At 49.1% G+C, this 19,473-nt stretch overlaps 1 protein-coding gene across 1 annotated transcript in view; it reads left to right on the plus strand.

The window, feature by feature from the left end:
- Window positions 1–11,629: 11,629 nt before the first annotated feature.
- The window catches only part of PTPN5 (protein tyrosine phosphatase non-receptor type 5), a 44,077-nt gene continuing 36,233 nt past the window's right edge, over window positions 11,630–19,473 (plus strand). Inside the window, 1 exon segment of the mRNA XM_070428171.1 lies at window positions 11,630–11,708. The gene's annotated coding sequence lies outside the window, so the exon portion shown is untranslated.

Genomic DNA, 19,473 nt, shown 5'->3' on the forward strand with positions numbered 1-19,473 from the left:
AAAATATATATATTTTTTTAAATAGTAACGAAATTTTCACTGTGATTGTGTTGACTCTATTAATTAATTGGAGATAATAGACATCTTAGAATAAAGAGTCTTTGAATTCATAAACATGGTATATCTAGCTATGTATTTCAGTCTTCCTAAATTGTTCTCAGCAACTTTTTGTAGTTTCCATTTTCTAAATCTTGCACACCTTTTGCCAAATTAGTATTTTATGTTTTCTGATGCTATTGTACACAATTTTTTTTTTTACTTTGCTTTCGGATTGTTCATTGCTAGAATATACACATACAATTGAAGGCAAGATGGCTAGAGAGGAGGCTCCTGATTTCCCCTCCTCCCACAGAGGATTAATTCCTCAGCGAGGAATCCAGAAACAAGTTGAGTGACTCCTATAGACCAGGCAACGTAAGCCAGGCACAAGGCTTAAAATTAAGACCAAGATTTCTGCCCCCTTGGGGGGCTACTTCACATGTTATCACCTCGGTATACATACAGCCCACCTAAAGACAGGTTTTTTCAGAAACACAAATTTCATTGGCCACAGCATTTTTTGTTTTGTATGTTTTATAAACATAGATTTACCAAATGACTTGTATCTGGAACATCAAAGAACTCACAACTATTTAATAACAAAAACACATGCATATATGCACAATGCATGGGCTCCGAAAATAAGGTGGTGAAGACCTGGGGGTGGTAGGTAGGGACAGGCTAGAAGAGGCCAATAGGGGGGAGGAAGGGGACATATGTAATACTTTCAACAACAACAAAAAAAGATTTTTTTTAAAACTGATTTTTAAATTGACTAAAAGATTTTTTAAAGTTTTTTTTCAATCACAGTTGACATTCAATATTATATTGAAGGCCATAGCATTTTTTTTAAAGAGCCCCCTCGAGCAGATAGGAATAGCTCTCATAGTCCTGATCTCTGGAGAGAAACCATTCTCCCCTGATCTTCCCTAGGCTCCCTGTGAAAAAGAAACTTCTCTGCTACCTCCAGTTTAAAAAAAAAAAAAATCTGTGGAAGATGCGCATTGGTCCTGCTCCGGTCACGTGACACCCTGGACCAATGGCTAGAGACAGGGTCTGAGGCATTGTCAAAATCATTTACTCACAAACCATTATTCCTTTTCAGGAAAGTGGACTCTGTCACCAGCAAACGGGAAAGGCTTGTAGTTCTAAACATGGACAATGAAGGACTTGTGAGCCAGCCAGCCGCACATCCTAGTGTCAAACGATGTTTTTATTCAGACCTGTGCTGCCCTGTCTTTGGTTATTCCGAGCCTGCCTGACATTTGCACTGACGCCACATGGCCCATTCTGCTGGATGGACAGCCATTTCTGTCCAATCAGCAGCTGCTTACCCGAGGGTGTCAATATTGGTTAAGCTCTCTGAGAGAGGTTGGCTACCAATAGCTACCATCTCAGAGCACCGAGGGTGAGGTTGATTAGGACTCTATGGGTTGGGGATGCAAACGTGGGCAGCTTCAGAAAGGTGTGGCATTTGAAAGCAGAAGCTCTTACCTTTATATGGCCCTTCATTTACAAAGCTAGTTCCTAACAGCTATTTTTCTTATCTTTTGATACTCATAACAATCCTAGAAGGTGCCGAGGTTTAAGGCAAATTTTTCGACCCAAAGAGAAGGCAACAGGGAAAGCAAACAGACACCGTATAGCTTCAAGAAAGGCACAAAAACTACTTAGAAAGCATTGAACAATGCGGAGGTTTCCTCTCTAGTAAACACCAATTGGTTGGTAAAGTCTGTGGATTGCTGTCTTCAGAGGAATTCTCCAGCTCCAGCCGCAGTCAGTGCAGCAACGTCCGGGGATCCGTTACCCAGGTATGTGGGCATTCTCAGAGCAGCACCCTAAAAGGGAGAGGGTGCAATATCTCCCTCTTGTGGGCATTCTGAGAACAGCACTCTACTAAAGAATTGTGCGAGTCTGAAAACAAAGCCTTGTCCCACAGCCTCCTTAAGCTCTCTTCCTGTTTTTAATTGTTGTTGTTGTTTTTTCTTTTTGGTTCTCTTGTTGTGTGATTTTCTCCTACCCTGTCTTCTCTTTCACTGATCCGGTCCTCAGCTTCCCCTAATCTGCTGTGTGTTCCTTCCAGTGTTTTGTTTATTAGTGCTATGTCATTCTTTATTTCCAACTGTTCTTTTTTCATAGTTACTATATCTTTTTTCATGCTGTTAAGCATCTTTAACATCACTATTCTGAACTCTGTATCAGATAAATTTCTTATCTCCGTTTCAATTATCTCTTTTTATGGAGACTTCTCTTGTTCTTTCATTTGGGATTTATTGTTTGGTCTCTACATTGGAATCACACTATTTTACACTTATTTGTAATATGCTTGTTCTCATTATCAGTATATACAAATTCAATTTTTAAAAAATATATTTTACTGATTTTTTACAGAGAGGAAGGGAGAGAGATAGAGAGTTAGAAACATCGATGAGAGAGAAACATCGATCAGCTGCCTTCTGCACATCTCCCACTGGGGATGTGCCCGCGACCCAGGTACATGCCCCCGACCGGGATCGAACCCGGGACCCCTCAGTCCGCAGGCTGACGCTCCATCCACCGAGCCAAACCGGTTTCGGCACAAATTCAATTTTTAGTTCCAATTTGCTAATGATCATTAATAGTGACTTCTCTCTGGGTCTCAGATACTTCATCTCTAAAATGAAGATGTTAGAAAAGATTATCTCTAAGATGCCTTCCATCTCTGACAACTTATGAATATACGCAACTTCTGATGCCTACATCTGTTCCTCTCTCTTCCCTCCTCTCATCCACAGGCAACCCCAGGACCATTGTACCTTGCTTGGGGAATGAAGACCTTGAACCAGCCTCCCTCAGATTCCACTTTCATGATCTAGAACAGCTGCCAGGGATAGGGCTCCTGTCTGCCAGGGTGATGTCTGCAGGCCTCGATTGCTTTCGTTCTGATATACAAATCTCCTTAGTGCCCCGAGGCCCTGACAAATCATCGTTATAATCTTTTGTCAAATGAGACCAGCATTATTTGGAACACTGGTCTGATGTGAACCTCTGATTTTTAAAAAAAAATTGTTTCACCTGGGTAAAATGTAAACTCATAAAACATGACTGTTTTGTTCATAACTTCTGCACCATATCACTTAGGAAGTCCCTAAGGTAGTAGGTACTCAATAAGTATTTAATCATTTGAATAAGTGACTCTAACCTTATCTCTGCCCTTTCCTAGTATTCCCAGGACTCTTGAAACATCTGCTTCTACATCTCCAACCATTTAGAGCTGACTGATTGCCTCTTGAAATAACCAATTCCATTGTTGCACTGAGGGACAGGTGTAATTGGAGGATGGCAGTGTCAAACTCAATATACCCTCTACCCCAGTGGTTTTCAACTAGTGTGCTGCAAGAGGCACACTGGTGTGCTGCCGAATAGTGGGCCATGAGATGAAAAGGGTTGAAAATCACTGTTCTACCCCAATTGCTAAGTCAAGAATGAGAGGCAAGAGGTGAATATGCCAAACGGGCAAAAATTGGCTCTGAGAGTGAAAATACAACCTTAGAGACAATAACCTTTCCCTCTGTAGTCTGTACAGGACATTTATGCACATCTCTTTTATCCCACCTTGAGGATTAGGCAGAGGCAGGATTTAAATTCAATGAGTAGTATTTGTTGAATGGCTGGATTTTTCTGCAATTTTTACATATGTCACCAGGGGGCGCACTTGTTGCTTAACTCGTCCCTTCAATCAGGCCTGTGGCCAACAGTCTGAGAGCCATTCTGGACTTAAACAATAAATCACCATAGACTTTTAGGTCCTGTCACTGGCCCTTCCTACTACAAAGGAGCGATGCTAAAAGTAATATTGCCTGGCAAAGCAGATTCCCAGGGCACATTATATCTACTGAGAAGAGTGAATAGAAAGAAATCCTTTACCCCTGATTAAATGCCAAAGACCTATGGGGAAACATTATGCCTTCGAGGTAAAGGGGCTCCAGGGCCTTGCCCACGTGGAAGGAGCATCGTAGAGACTTTACCTGCAGTGCTACCTTATTCTCTAAATCTCTGGCAGTCCCCTTTAGAAATATTGGGGCTAAAAGGAACTACATTTGAGAGCACCCAAGCATTCCCTCTACACTTTTATGTTACAGATGGGGAAACTGAGGCCCAGAGGAAAATAAGTTATTTGCCCAAGGTCAAATGCCTATCTAGTGGCAGAGCCAGGATTACCACCCAGGAGGTTGTTTCCCTGAGAATAGATTGCCTGATTGGGGGGCGGGGGGGGGGGGGGGGGCCTTCAGAAATAACCCTTTGGATTCAGGACAACCTAAACTCTATTGGAGATTAAGATGGGTCATTTTAAAAGGGGTTATTGACTATAATACTTCTGCTTGAGAGAGAGAAAGAGAGAGAGAGAGAGAGAGAGAGAGAGAAAGAAGAGTTTTCTTATGGCCTTGTCTCCAAGCAGCCTCTGTTGCTGCTCTGTCTTCCTAGCAACTGCAGCTATGCTGCATTGTTTGAAATAATCTCTTTTTTTTTTCAAAATCAAAAGATGAAGGATAAACTCCCAAAACAAAAGGCATTTTTCTTCCAAGGACTCAGATAAATCATAATTTGAGGACAAAAGCGTCAAGGGTGAGCAATCCCTCAGAAACCATCTGCAGAACAATTAAGTATTGTCAATAGCACAGCTCATTTCTGAAGTGCATACTCCGAGAGCCTTGGGAGCCAGAACTAGAAAGGGCCTTGGAATCACCGTATTCAATACCACACTTCACACATGAGGGATGTGTGATTCACAGAGGGGAAGGACAGGGTCAAAACTCAAATGCTTTCACAGGCCAGGGAAATGAAGCCAGCTGGATCAGATGAGAGGTACTTTAGATGTTACAGGAAATGTGACTTGCCCCTTTCAGAAACACAACAGGGCAAGCATCTTGACAAATGTCAGCTAACTCTTGCCCTTGGTAAAGGGGTAAGAGTAGGGACTGTGGCAAACTGGACATGCCCTGCCTCAAGGGAGTAACTGCTACCAGCTCCACTGGCCTACCACCCAGCTACCCAGCTCCATATGCCTACTATCATGTAGGCATATGAGCCTAGAGTTGCCAGATCTCCTGTCATTTTAATATGAATTTGTACTTGAAATGTCCTCGTTGCTTTTTAACAGTGGCAACTAATTTGAATTGGTTGTAGGCCAACCAGAGCCCTTCTGGAGTCTGATTTCCGCCACAAGTATCTGGTGTGGGTATTGCGGGATGCACTAGGCTACACAGCCTCTCAGGGTCCTTTGAGAGCAGAAGGGCTAAGATTCCCGGTGCTTCTATGCTGCTGTCACTCTCTAGGATCCCCACATCAAGTCCAGATCTGATCACTCTTCCCACCTAGAAACCCCTCGTAGCTTCTAAGTACATTAGAATAAAACCCAACTCCTCCAGAACCTTCAAGGCCCCGTGCGGGCTGGCTCCTGCCCCCCTCTCCCACCTCCTCTCTCACGGTGGCCTTCCTGCTGTGCCTAGAAGGGAAAGCTCTGCCTGGGAGCTCTCTCCCTACTGTGCATAGCTGGTTCCTTCTAGTAATGCAAGGCCCTGTTCAAATATTCTCTCCTCGGGAGGCCGTCTCGGAACACCTACTCAAAAGTGACCCTCCCACCTTCGTTCATCACCCCACCCTCTTTCCTCTTTCTTCACTACACTTACCACTGCCTGAAATTACCCTTTCATCCGTTGTTTTAACCTGGTTCATTGGCAATGCGTCCCCACTAGAATATTAAGTTCCGTGAGAGCAGAGACGCTGTCTTGCTCTCTAACGTGTATCCAGCTCCTGGAACAATGGCTACCTCAGAGTAGGCCCTTGATAGAATATCTAGTGAATGACTCCACTTTGCAGGAGCCTAGAGCAGCGACGACGGGCTCCTCCCAAGACAAGTATTTCTGGTGTTTCTTCCTGGGACCAGCAGCCAGGTGCCCTTGGCCTTCACCTTGAGCTGGCAGGCTGGTGTCTGTGGCCCCCAGAAGCATGGTCCCAATCTGTGGTGAGCCGCTACAGCAAGATCACATCACACACCCCACCCGCATACAACCCAGCTATTGGTCTCAGCTCACATTCTCCCCTGACACACCTTGCTACCATCCTTGGCTCCCCACTCTCAGCCTCACAGCCAGGAAATACGACTCCGGAGATGAACTCTCAGGAATGCAAGGATGTCCTCTTCCTTTAAATCAACAGTCTCACAGGAAAACTCTGCTTTTTATTTTCCCACCTCCATCCCCATAGCATCTGCTCCAAATCCCAAATCCATTGGGAATAGTACTTTGACACTTTTCCTAGGACCTGCCTGCCACCACCTCCCCCCACCCCCCCAAAAGATTACCTTTGCCAATTTAGGTGTGGGGAGGATGTCCAGATTTCCTTGAGACCCCACCAAAATCAGCTTCATGAATCCCACTGATACATTTGCTGAAACAATGATAATAAGGCCATTGGCCTCAGGGACCCTCAGGGTCCACCCTCAGGAAACCCTCTTGGAAGACTTGCTCTGAAAGCTAAGTGCTAGAGCTGCCTCAGATTCTTTATGGAAACAAGAAGGTGAAAGAGAAAGAAAAGGAGAAAAGAAGAGTGAAGGGAAAGAAAATATGAGCTAGTAAATAGAACACAACCTACCTTGTCACTTTAGATAGATTTCCTGCTTCTTCCTCTCTGAAATAATCACTGAAGTGTTCAACAAAAGCTTACTGAGCACCTACTATGAGGAGAGTGGTCAGGGTGGGTGTCATTAAGAAAGTGATACTTGAGCCAAGCCTTGAAGGAGGTGAGGGCATTATTTCTATGAAAATGACCACCACCACCCCCTTTTTTTTTCACATCCAAGAAGATCAGAACCAAATCTGAGGCTCAGTCCTCTAGAGGCCCTTATGGTCTGCAAATGTGTGGTCTATTGTCCCTTGGAGAGGCAGGACAAGACAGTGGTTAAGGACATGGGTTCCAACACCAAACTGGACTTAAATACTGGCTCTACCATTTGCTACTTACATGACTTTGGGCATCATATTTAACCTCTCTGAGCCTCAGTTCCCTGTACCTCAAAATGAAAATAATAATAGCACCTGCCTTACAGGGCTCTTCTAAATGAAATAATGTCCATACATTCCTGTGCACACAAGAACTCAGTAAAAATCAGCTGTAATTATTAAGCCTTGGTCTTATCTCTCAAAGCTTATTTACATTTTCCTTGGTCCTGATTCTCTATCCTTACTGACATTTTAACACTGTTTTGTGGTTTCTGCTCTTGTGGTAAACTCCCTCAAATCCTTTGTGGCTTGGGGAGGGTTATAAATAAGCAAGTAAATAAATAAAAATCTAGATAGAGGAACATTTTCACTAAAATAAAACACTTCATTACAATAGAGTGAATTGTAAGTGAAGCCAAAAGCAAAAGACGTGGATCCTCTTTTCTAACCATCCATCAGAAACCACCAGCAAGACACTCTCTGGTGACCAGATCATCTTTCTCTTTCCCAAACTCCTCTTCCTCCCTCTATCAAGAGAGTAAATGAGTCACACGAAATGACCCCATAAGCCTAAAGCCTCCCAACCTCACAACGATTTCACTGCTGTGGGTTTCAGAGAACGCTCCTTCTTCCCCATCAGAGGAGAGAAACGAGCTGGATGGGGGTTGCTTTCCATGGTGATGGGATTAGGAGAAAGGGTGCTGGTGCAGAATCTCATTACTGCCATTAACTAGTGAGTGCAGTGGCCATGGGGAAGTCCCTGGGCCTCTCTGGGCCCCAGTTTCCTTGTCAGTAATAATAGTGCCTCCCTCCTGACGTGCCTGTGCAGATGAAGGAAAGCAACATGGATAGCACATTGGTAAAGCCCTCAATACATGCTAGACTTTCCTTCCTTACCTGCACCCCAGGGCAACACGCAACGGGCTATGGGAATAGGACACTCTTCAGTGAGAGGGTGGACAGGGCAGGCCCTGAGAAGACTAGTTTAAGAATAGCCCTATATGCTGGGAACTCCCTACAAGAAGGGGAAAGATCTTTTTTGAGCTCCTCCTACCTTCTAGGTATATCATCACACTTCTTCCTCCCCATAACCCTTGGAGATGAGCATTGTTATCCACATCTGACAGCTGGAACTGGGCTTGAACCCAGAGCACATGGCTAGGAATGCTGGAGAGGCAGCTCTGGCCTTCTGAAACTGCCTATGCAGGGCAAGCACCAGCCTCTACTACAGGACATCGCAGCCACCGCTGATAGAAACCTGTGAGGCCCAGGCCCTCCTGGGGTACCATCAGCTGTGACTCTAGAGCTGAATTCAGAGGCTTCCTAAGCCCCTCCCCACCCCTCCATCAGCCCCCAGGGCCTTCCCAGTTAAGGCTTCCCTGCTCTATAAGCTTTGGTATTCATTCGCTAGGTCTGAATTTGAAACACACGCCCCTCACTTATCAATAGGAGGACCTTGGTAAGTCACATATTCCTTCTTGTTCTGCTTCTGAAAATGAAAACATTCAATGCCTACCTCCCAAGGTTGCGATGAAGATTAAATAAAGCGCTACCTTGAAAACACACAAAACAGTGCTTGGCGCATAGTAAGCCCCCGTTTGTGGTAGCTGCTATTGTTACACTGACGCCGTCAGCCTTATGCTGGCTGAGCCGCAGAGATGATGCTCTCCAGGGGAGAGAATGTGTCATTGAGCACTTGCTGACATGTCTACCCACACTTCCATACAGGCTGAATGAGCATCATGGCCTGGTTATCTGACATTTGATCCTTCCCCTCACCGCGCAGGAAACTACCTGGGAATAACAAAATTTAGCTGGACTCTGTGCCCCTCCTAAGAAAAAAAAATAACTAATCAAGGCCCAGGCCGGGGCCTCCCATTCACTGCCTTGATCCACAAACACGTACTGCTGGTCCCTCCTCTGCTGGGAACCAGGGAGAGAGAAGATACAACCCTATCCCAGGAGTTCACAGTGCACTTGGGGGAAAGGGCAAGAAACCGCTGTTACAGCAAACAAAAAGGCATGAGGCCGGGTGTCCCTGGGAAGATGAGGAAGGCTCCACGGAGAAGGAGGTATTTGAACTGGACCTTAAAATTAGGTGAGACATGCGGGGGCGGGGGGGGGGGGGGGCATTCCAGGCTGAAAGCACAGCATGAACAAAGGTTAGACACGTGGGGCTTGTTTAGAGAACAGAGTGGTCTGCTGAGGCAGGAGGACTGAGAGGCCAGAGCACAGAGTAGAGAGCTGGTGGTGAAGGGCCAGTGAGCCTGAGGGGTAGGGGACACAAAATAAAAATCATGATTGCAATGGAGAAAATGCAATGGGGAGGGGGCCTGCAATTTAAAATAGGATGATCTCAGAAAGCCTCTTTGAAGTGACATATTTAAGAGATTACAGAGCAAGCCATGTGACTACCTGGGGTGAGTTTTCAGGCAGAGAAAATAGCAGTACAAAGGTCCTGAGGCCACAAAGTGGTTGCCATGTTGGTAATGCATTAAAAAGGCCAGTGTGCCCGACCAGCTGCCCGACCAGCGTGGCTCAGACCTAAGAATTCCTGGTCAGGGCACATGGATGAGTTGTGGGCTAGATCCCCAGTGTGAAACTTGGGGATCAATGATTATCTCTCATCACTGATATTTCTCTCTCTCCCTCTCCCTTTCTCTCTCTGAAATAAATAAAAACTTAAAAAAAAAAAAAAGACCAGTATGACTGAACTGTTAAGATTACAAAGTTAAAAGGAAGCCAGCTCATGAGAGGCCTTGCAGGCCGTTAACAGGAGCTCGAGCTTTCACTTGTATGATTTCTAGTAAAGGAGCAATGTGATCTGACTTATGTTTTAAAAGGATGGCTCTGACTGCTGTCTAGAGAATCAATGGCAAGGGGCCAAGGGTGGAAGCAGGGAAACCAGAAAGGATGCTGTTGTGGACAACCAGGCAAAAGAAGATGGTGGATGGAGATTTCCTCGTGTAAAAACAGAGCTTAGAATCCCTGAACTGTGCAGCGCAACGCTTAAAATCCTATATAATAAAAGCCTAATATGCTAAGTGTCCGACCTTTCATTTGACCGTTTGACCAGTCGCTATGACATGCACTGACCACAAGGGGGAAGATGCTCCAACCAGTAGGTTAGCTTGCTGCTGGAGTCCCGTGATCAGGACTGGATGAGACAGGCCAGACATGCTCTGGAGGCCTCCTCCAGTTCCCCCCTGGCCCCAATCATGCACCAGTGGGTCCCTCGGCCTGGCCTGTGCCCTCTCGAAATCTGGGACCCCTTGGGGGGTTCCAGAAAGCCAGTTTCAGCCCGATCCCCACAGGCAAGGCTGAGGAATCCCACCAGTGCATGAATCCATGCACTAGGCCGCTAGTAAAAAATAAAAAAAACATTGGCCCTAGCTGGTTTGGCTCAGTGAGTAGAGCGTCAGCCTGCGGACTGAAGGGCCTGGGTTCTATTCTGGTCAAAGGCACCTACTTTGGTTGCAGGTTCCCAAGCCCTGGTCGGAGTGTGTGCAGAAGGCAACCAATCACTGTGTCTCTCTCACATTGATGTTTCTCTCTGTCTCCCCCTCTCCCTTCCACTCTCTCTAAAAACCAATGGAAAAATATCCTCCGGTGAGGATTAACAAATAAATAAATAAAAATAAAAAACATTGGAACCTCCGGCCAATGGGGTGCCAGCCTGGGGGATGTGGATTTATGGGCAGCTCCTTGCCTGCCCCTGGTGCCCAGGAGAAAGTCAATGCAGGTGTGCGTCCCGAAACCCGTCAGGAGGGCTAGAACTGGAAGAGGGATGTCCTGCTCCCCAGAGACTGCACAGGGAAGGGTGGGGAGGAGGGTGCCACCTCTCAGCCCTGGAGCGCGTCCTGGGCACCGGCACTGTGTGCGCTCGCGTCTGCAACCTCTCCTCCTGTGCAGGTGTGGGCATCCTGTGAGCATCTGGTGGGGAGCCCACAGCACCCCTCCCCCAGCTCTGATCCCTTTGTCTCACTTTCCCCTATTCCCATCTCTCTGCCTATCCGTTCCCCACCGGTTTCGGCGCTCACGACCCCGCCGGGGTCCCTCTGGCGGTCGCCGTAGCGGCGCAGCCCAGGCCTGGGGCTCCGAAGAGGAGAAAATCATGAATGAAATGGATGCGGTGCTCCGGTCTCCCCGCCCTCCCGGTCCAGGCAACCTCAGCGCGGGGGCGGTGCCTGCGGGGACTCCAAGCCCAGTCTGGGAGAGAGGAAGCCCGGAGACGCAGATCAGGGATTGAGGGTCCGCAACCCGGCCCCGCGCGGGCCCAGGGCGCAGCCAGGCTCCCCGCCCCCAACCGCCACCCCCGCCGGCCCTGCGCCATTCCGGGCGCGGCGCGAGCCCTCCCGCCGGCGGGGCGGGGCGGAGCCGGGCTGGGCTGGAGGGTGCCGAACCCACCCGGCGGCTGCGCCCGCGACTCCGCAGCTGAGGCGCATTGGTGGGGCGGTCCGGCCGAGGAGCGCGCACGGAGAGCGGGACGGAGCGCCGGGCGCACAGAAGGACGGCCGGACGCCCCCGCACACGCAGACGCACACAGCTCGGCGCGGCTCCCGTCACACACACGCACACACATACACACTCGCGCAGACACTTACAGGGACACGCGCAGATACACGCACCCTCGCGCGCGAACCTCCGCCTGCCCGCCCGCTCGCCGGCGCCTGGAGCCCGCTCTGGCCGGTAAGTGTGGCGCTTCCGTCGGCGCCTTTGTGTGGGGAGCCGGAAGGCGGAGGGCGCGCGGTCCCTCCCGGAGCGGCCTCGCCACTGACACCTCCTCCAGCCCCCCGGGGACCAGAGCTGGCGCCCGCCCCCGCCACGCCCCCACGGGGCTCCCAGCGCCCCCGGACGGGGGTGGGGTCCCCACCCAGGGGAGGAGGCCGGGCGCTGGGGAGTCGGGAAGGAGCAGCAACCATTCCCCGCGGAGCTCGGACCCAATACCATGGAGGGATCGGGATAGGGGTCCGGGTCCGAGCCTCTGCGGCCGAGGCCAGTGCGCGGCTCTGGGCTGCGTCGCCTCTCCAGGTCTGCAGCTCCAGGGGCAGACTGGACGTCGCCGCCAGCCTATTTGCTTGGAAACCGTGGCTTCCTCGCCTCGCTTCGCGACCCCGAACCCCACAGCTTCACCCACCCACTCCCCACCCACCGCCCAAATAAAAGCCCAGTGCGTTCCCCACCCCCAACGTGCCCCCTTTTCCTGCAAAACCTGCAGATGGCCTGCGTCTGAGCCAGGAGGAGCTACTTCACCAAGGATTATGTCAGGACCAGTTGAACCTTTGGAACTCATTTAACCCCCTCCTTTTACAGATGGGGAAACTGAGGCCGGGTGAGATGGCTTGAACAAGGTCACCGGAGAGTTATCGGCAAAGCCTGCATTAGAATCTAGGGTCCCTGGCTTCCATACTCCTTTCCCCCTATACAATTCGCTCCTATTCCCATTGAAGACCCAGAACCCCAAAATTCATCTTGGTGTATCAGGAAAGCCTTTGTAATTCCTACCTCGCCCCCACTTGGAGCGTCATGTGCCATTCATTTGCTACCATCCTTACTGGGGGAGGGCGGGGGGGGGGGGGGGGGGGGTTAGCCTTTAATTTGCCTCATTCCACCCAGAGGAGAGCTTTCTTATGCAAGCACTCCAGGTTTGGGATTTAGTTTGGGATAATGAATCAGTCCTGAACGGGAAATCAGATACCACGGTGTTCATCCTGGCTCTCCCAGGAGTCCCTGAGCCTGTGTCCTCAATTGGACCAGGTGATGTAGCATCCAAGGAGCCATCCCCTCCCCTCACTTTGACCTGCCTGCATGCCTTCCCAGTCACTCTTCCCTCCTCTGTAAAGGCTAGGTCTTTAATCCCACCAGCCTCTTCCAGCATCGCTTTGTGGATATCCCCCAGTCCTTCATGTCGGGCCACCTCTTCCTTCTTGATGTTTGTTGGATGTTGCTGACAAAGCAGCTAGGGAAGCTTGAGTTACAGGCTCTGGTGGCAGCTCAGGGCAAGGCTTCCTCAAGGGCAGCCGGGTGTCCCCAGAGCTGGCACAGAGAAGGTGCCCCAGGAGGTAAGGTGAAGGAGTGCAAGCTGGATGGTGACTGGATAGTCATTCACCTTTGAGGAGACTCCGTTGGATGGGATAGTTGGCAGGGAGAGCAGTAATCAGTGTCTAGGGGCCTGAGGCTCTAGTCTCAAGAGCTTCCTTCTTGCATGGGATAAGCAGCCTGGCCTGGGGCAGAGCCACGGTGACCAGGTGATGTGACGCCAGGATCCACCATTCACATTGCAGGCCACCTAATGGCAGTGTGCTCCGGAAGAACCATTTGCACAGACTTCGTAAGGAGTAGTGGCCCTTGGGTTTTTGCAGGGCAGTAGCTCCCACCCTGAGAGCGAAAAGATCGGGGTTCCAGGCCCAGGCTTCCTTACTGGCCAGGCAGTTTCAGTAAATGCTCATAGCCTCTCTGGGTCTCAGTTCCTCTACCCAAAAAAAAATAAGATAATTGGATTGAAGAGTTTCAGGAGATCTTTCAGGTCTGAACTGTTGGGGGGTGGGAGGCACTTATTGATTTAACAGCTATGGGCTGATTGGATATGTGTGCTGGAGGGAGGAAGGAATGAGAAGTGATGGCTTTGATCTTGAGTGATCTTGGTTGTCCTCTTCTATTACTCTGTGAGGGAATAAGATGAGATGAGATCATGTATGTAGGGTACTTAGCATGGGGTATAAAATAAGCTCAGGAATTGGTAGCTTTAGGGCAGTGGTTCTCAACCTTCCTAATGCCGCGACCCTTTAATACAGTTCCTCATGTTGTGGTGACCCCCGATTTCATTGTTACAAATTGAACATAATTAAAGCGTAGTGATTAATCACAAAAACAATATGTAATTATATATGTGTTTTCAGATGGTCTTAGGCGACCCCTGTGAAAGGGTCGTTGGACCCCCAAAGAGGTCGCGACCCACAGGTTGAGAACCGCTGCTTTAGGGCCTCAGCATTATGGTTATACCCTCCACTTCTTCCTTTTTCAGATTGCCTAAGGATGTGAGACTTTAGGGCTCAAAGTCCCTCTTCCTCAAAACCCTCCCCCCACTGACCTATTCCTAGAGTTAGGGCTCATGCAACCTCCCTGGGAGAAATTGCACTTTTGTTTACCAGGTATTTCACACCTAAGTGTGATTGCACTTATTAATTTATATAGTGTCAACGCTCTTCTTACACTCTATCACTTATAACTTAATCCTCATAGCACGCACATGAGATCAGTAGTGTTACTGCTGCCATTTTGTAGATGGGGAAGTTAAGACTCAGTTTAACTTATCTATAGGGGTGTCCTGTGAAAGCCTCCGAGCCAGAGAGCTGTGCCTCCTGCTCAGGTATCTGACTCCAGATTCTGAACTTTTTCTTCTCTGTCATGTTGCCTGTCCTTTTCCAAGACCTGCCCTAAAAGAAGAGATTGGAAAAAGTTGAGAAGATGGAGCGGTTTTATTCTTCGGGGAGATCAGGAATAGCTTCTTGGAGATGCCAGGTAGCGTTTGAGCTGGGTCTAAATGATTTGTACAGTAGAAGAAAGGAGGGGAAATATCACAAGTAGTGGAAACAGCATGAGCAGAAAATAGGCCGTGGGGGGCTCTAGGGTATGTGTAGAAACTGGAGAGCGTTCATTCCAACTGGTGCAAAAAGGTTAAAGAGCAGTGAGAAGGAAGTCTAGCTAGGAGGGTGGAGACAGTGGCTGGGGGCATTGAGTGCTGAGCTAAGGGGTTGGTCTTTAGTTTTTTAGTATGGGAAAGACATGATCAGACCTGGCCATTAGGAAACTCACCCTGACTCCCCTGTGGAGAACAGATTGGAGGGAGAAAAACCTGCTGGCAGGGAGCCAGGCAGGAAACAATGGGGTGTCCAGATGAGAGATAAGGAGGGTTAGGGATTGGGAGTGGTTGTAAGAATGAAGAGAAAAAGGAGTTGATGCAGGAGACTGCAGTGGCAGCTGGTTGGATATGTGTGCTAGAGGGAGGGAGGAATGAGAAGTGATGACCAGGCTTTGATCTGGAGTGGCTAAGGATGCCATTCACAGAAAGAGTCCAACGGGGAAGAGTGGGGAGGCTTAGGAGTGGAAGCCATGGATCTGATAGGGAACCATAAAGAATCCTCCTACAAGGCTAGCTCACTGAGCATCCCAAACTGTTAAGAGCTGGCTCGTTCATTCACTCTTCCATTCTCCAAATACATTTAAACATCTGTCACATGCCAGGTTGTTGTAGGCTCTAGGGACACGTCGCTGAAAAGGTGAACTTCCTGCCCAACCTCTACCAAGGTAGACGGAAAATGAAATATCAGCAAAGATATAACATTTCAAGGGGGTGAGCAGTGCTCTGAAGAAAATTATACAGGGTGAGGAGTGACTGGGGGACAAGAGTGGAGGAAGAGATTTGCCTTTAAATAAAATTGTCTTTAAGAAGGTGATATTTGGCCCTCGCTGATTTGGCTCAGTGGATAGAGCATGAGCCTGCGGACTGAAGGGTCCTAGGTTCTATTCCAGTCAAGGGCACATGCCTGGGTTGGGGGCTTGATCCCCAGTAGGGGATGTGCAGGAGGCAACCAATCAATGATTCTCTCTCACATTGATGTTTCTGTTTCTCTTTCCCTCAACCTTCTTCTCTGGGATCAATAAAGATATGTTTAAAAAAAAAAAAAAAAAGAAGGTGATATCTGGACAAAGACCTGAATGAAGTGAGGAGGAGACCTGGGAGAAGAAAAGTATTCTAGGAAGAGGAGACCACAAAAGTGGTCTTTACCTTTCCCCTGCAGCAAGCAGCTCCTGTTACTCCCATGTCCTGGAGGAAGAAACAGAGGCTCAGAGAGGTCAGACCCTGGCCTGGGGCTGTGGGAGGAGAAGGTAGCAAAGCATAAAATTTTAGCCAGTTCTCTCTGCCTCCACATCCATCTTTTTCCTGAGGATCATGGTTGCCTTAGGGTGCATGACCTCAGAATTGTCAGCCTGTCCTGTTTTGAGGGCTTCTGCCCTTGATTAAAGACCTCTGTTGACAGCCCACCCCAAGGGCCTGGTTTCCAGCTGTCCACTGGCTCAAGGCAGTGGGAGAATCAACCATACTCCACCCAGGCTTTATCCTGTCTTCTCCATCAGGCACCTGAGCAGGACCAGAGTGATCACTCACCTGCTCTCATGCCACTCCCTAGCCCTTCTGAGTGCCTATTAGCTCCTATACAAACTGGAGTAATGATGTCTTCTTCACACAAGGGTCTACTGAAATAGATTGGGAAGTATATGGCACATAGTAGGTGTGCAGCTGAGATTTATTCATTCTGAATTCAGACCCTTTTCAACCTTGACTCCTGGTCCCATCTGGCTTTGTTTTCTTTCCCATTCCATTTGATTTCCTGGCCCACACTCTTCTCTCTCCTGACAAAGGAGCCACAGACCAGCTAATGCAGCCTCTGCAAGGCCCTGCATCTGAATCAGTACACCTGATTCTTCCACCAAACCCTCAGTGCCAGGATCTTCCCAGCTTAGCTGAGCCCGAGCACAGAAGGGTTAAATCAGAGGCTGCGGGAGGGGCCCTGACAAAGGACTAGACCCTGCAGTGGGTATGGCAGGAGCTAGGGGCCTACCTAGCTGCAGGTGGGGGCAAACCTAGCTCTGAACTCCTAGCTCTGAATTCCCTCTGTGAGTGCTGCAAGCTCCGTGTGTGTCTCCAGGCCTGGCATCGGGGACATCTAGAGCTGAAACCAAAGGCCGGTAGAGACCAGAGCACAAAATCATTTGTGATCAGGGTGGGTGTTATGCCAGTACAGGCTAGGCTGGCATTCTAGTTCCAGTGCAGGGGGCCTCCATCCTGGAAGACAGATGAGCAAGACAGAGACTGTATCTGCCAGGGCAGAAGGCAGAAGGCCAGGTGCTAGGACTGGGCCAGCGTCAGAGCCAGACAAGCAACCGTGAAACTGAGTGTTGTTAAAATTCTTAGCAACAATAATATCAGTTAACATATAGTATACTCTGTACAAGGCATTCTTCTAAGATTGTCCTGTTCGCTCATCTCAACAGCATTCTGAGTTAGGTGATATTGCTGGTCCGTTTTACAGATGAGAAAACCGAGGCACAGAGAAGTAAAGCATCTTGCTCAAGATCTGGCAGCCAGTGAGAGAGCCTTGATTCATGCCCGAGCAGCCCAATCCCAAAGCCTGTGCTTTGTGGTGATTTTAATGAGCTCTTTACACATGCTCCAACTCTAGCCTGCTTTTCATTTATTTTTCCAAGAAATATGTCTTGAATATGTACCCAGTGCCACATAGAGTATTAAGCATGGGAAACAGGAAAGGTCATATAACAGTCTGTAAACCTAATGGTTTACATAAAGGCTGGGCCTAGCGTGGAGGTAAACTCCATTTGAAGCCTGCTTCTTCCACTTACCAACTGTATGACCTTGAGCAAGTGACTCAGTCTCTTCTTGTCCCGATCTCCATATGTGTAGGAGGGGCTGATAACTGGGTTTCGCTCATAGGGTTATAGTGAGAAATGAATGATGTCATGCACAGTGCTTGGCACGGTACCCAGCACACAGTAAGTACTCGGTAATAAGAGGCCGCAGGGATTGGAACCCACAGTGTGAGGCGGGGGTACAGGAATCGATAGATGATTACCAAATGCAGAGGTGAGGACAGAAAAGGGAGTACCCAGATCTTCCTGAGGGGGTCGGGGAGGGTTCCACTGAGGAGGCGACATTTGAGCAGGGTGTTGGAAGGGTCTTTAAGAGTTTTCCAAGCAGAGGAGGGAAGAGGGGACTTTTCCAGGGAAGGCAATGCATTCCAAGGCATTATTGGTAAGAGCGAGTGTCAAACTAAATGGAAATACCAGAACGCCCCCACAAGAGGTGTGATCTCACCTTCACGTTTGTGATCGCCTGTTTTCTCCTTGTAAATTAAACTGTATGCCTGGGGAATAGAGGGGATGTAGACAGACGGGGCAGAATGGAGTGTTTTCAGTCTAGGAGAGCAGAGTTAAACCAGATGAACATTGAACTCTGAAATCCTGCTCTTACTTTGGGCTCCTGTCCACCACAAGGGTAAGACTATCCACAGCACAGGTAAGGCCTATTCTCATCATTACAGCTGAACAGGCCTCCATCAATGACTGGCGTGGGTGGGGTCTGCCCTCCACACTTGGTGGGGCAGCTTTTGCCTAGGCTCCATGGCCCAAGGCCTGGTTTCCCTGGTACCCGAAGCGCCCTCTGCTGGTTTCCTGCCGCTCCACCACCATCTGCCTCATTAAACCATGACAGCTCCAGAACTGAAGCTTGACCTTAAAGAAAGGTCAGCCTATAGCACCTCTGTAGGCTGGGCCTCTCCGGCACACTTCCATCTTCCCTTTCCTTGGGTCTCTGCCACACTCACACCCCCGTCTCCTAACAACAGAGCAGGATGGAGGAGAAGTCATCATTTATCTGGGCACATCCCAAGCAGAGAACACTCAGACCCTGTGTTTGGGATGCAGAACACTCCAAGTTTGCAGTCTGCTCAGACGTGGGGACAGATGGCTGGACAGTGGACAGCTGGGCAGAGAGGGTAGGCAGCTTGGCAGGATAGAAATAGCAGTGAACTAAGCATTGGGAGTCCTGGGCTCAGCGCCTATCTTTCCACAAGTTTCGCTGCACGTATCAGTCTGGGTCCTCTGGTTGCCAGCAACAAAAACTGATCTTGGGAACTTAGGCAGAAGAGCTACTTATCAGAAAGCGTTGGGGTATGACACAGAATGACAGGTGGCTGACCCCTGGTCTTGGGCCCTTCCTATGACAAGGAACAGACAGGACCCCAGAAGAAGAGAGAGAACTCCTAAAACAAAATCAGGATTTTGTTAACTACCTGGAAATAACTGTTCGCACACCATGTGACCTGAGGCAAGTCACTCTTGCCTCCGTTTCCCTACCTGGATGTTCTAAAACTGGCCTCTCTCCTGCATTCCTGTTTCCAGTGTGCTTTTCGCTGAGAAAGCTTCCTGCCCTGGTTCCAGGTGGCACCTTCCCCACCTTGGGAATGAATGATGAGAGAGTGAGGAGAGGCAGGGGGTGTGTACCCTGCAACTCTTCCCATTAAGGAGGGCAAGCCCTCTCTTTGCGCGTGCTCTGGGACCTGGGGCTCATTTGCATGAGGTTGTCAGCCTGACCACTTGTTCTGGAACCAGCATGTCCTCTGCCCCTGCACACTGACCATGCTGATGGGATCTGGATGGCATGTGGGCTTTTCCTGGCTGTCGTTGGGAAGCTCCTAGCTAGAGCCTGCCGTTCCAGAGTCCCCGAAGCCACCAACCCCAAGACCCTGCCATGCCCTCCATTTGACCGTTTGTACATCTACAGACTCACGCCCTGTGCTGAACACCTGGGGTGCAGAGGAGGCTGAGGGTGTTGGAATGCTCCTAGTCACCGGAAGCCCAGTGAAGAGGCAGGTGC

The sequence above is a fragment of the Myotis yumanensis genome, unplaced genomic scaffold (genome assembly GCF_028538775.1).
Source record: "Myotis yumanensis isolate MYYU_CA2020_CCGP unplaced genomic scaffold, mMyoYum1.0.hap1 SCAF_10, whole genome shotgun sequence".
Classification (NCBI taxonomy): domain Eukaryota; kingdom Metazoa; phylum Chordata; class Mammalia; order Chiroptera; family Vespertilionidae; genus Myotis; species Myotis yumanensis.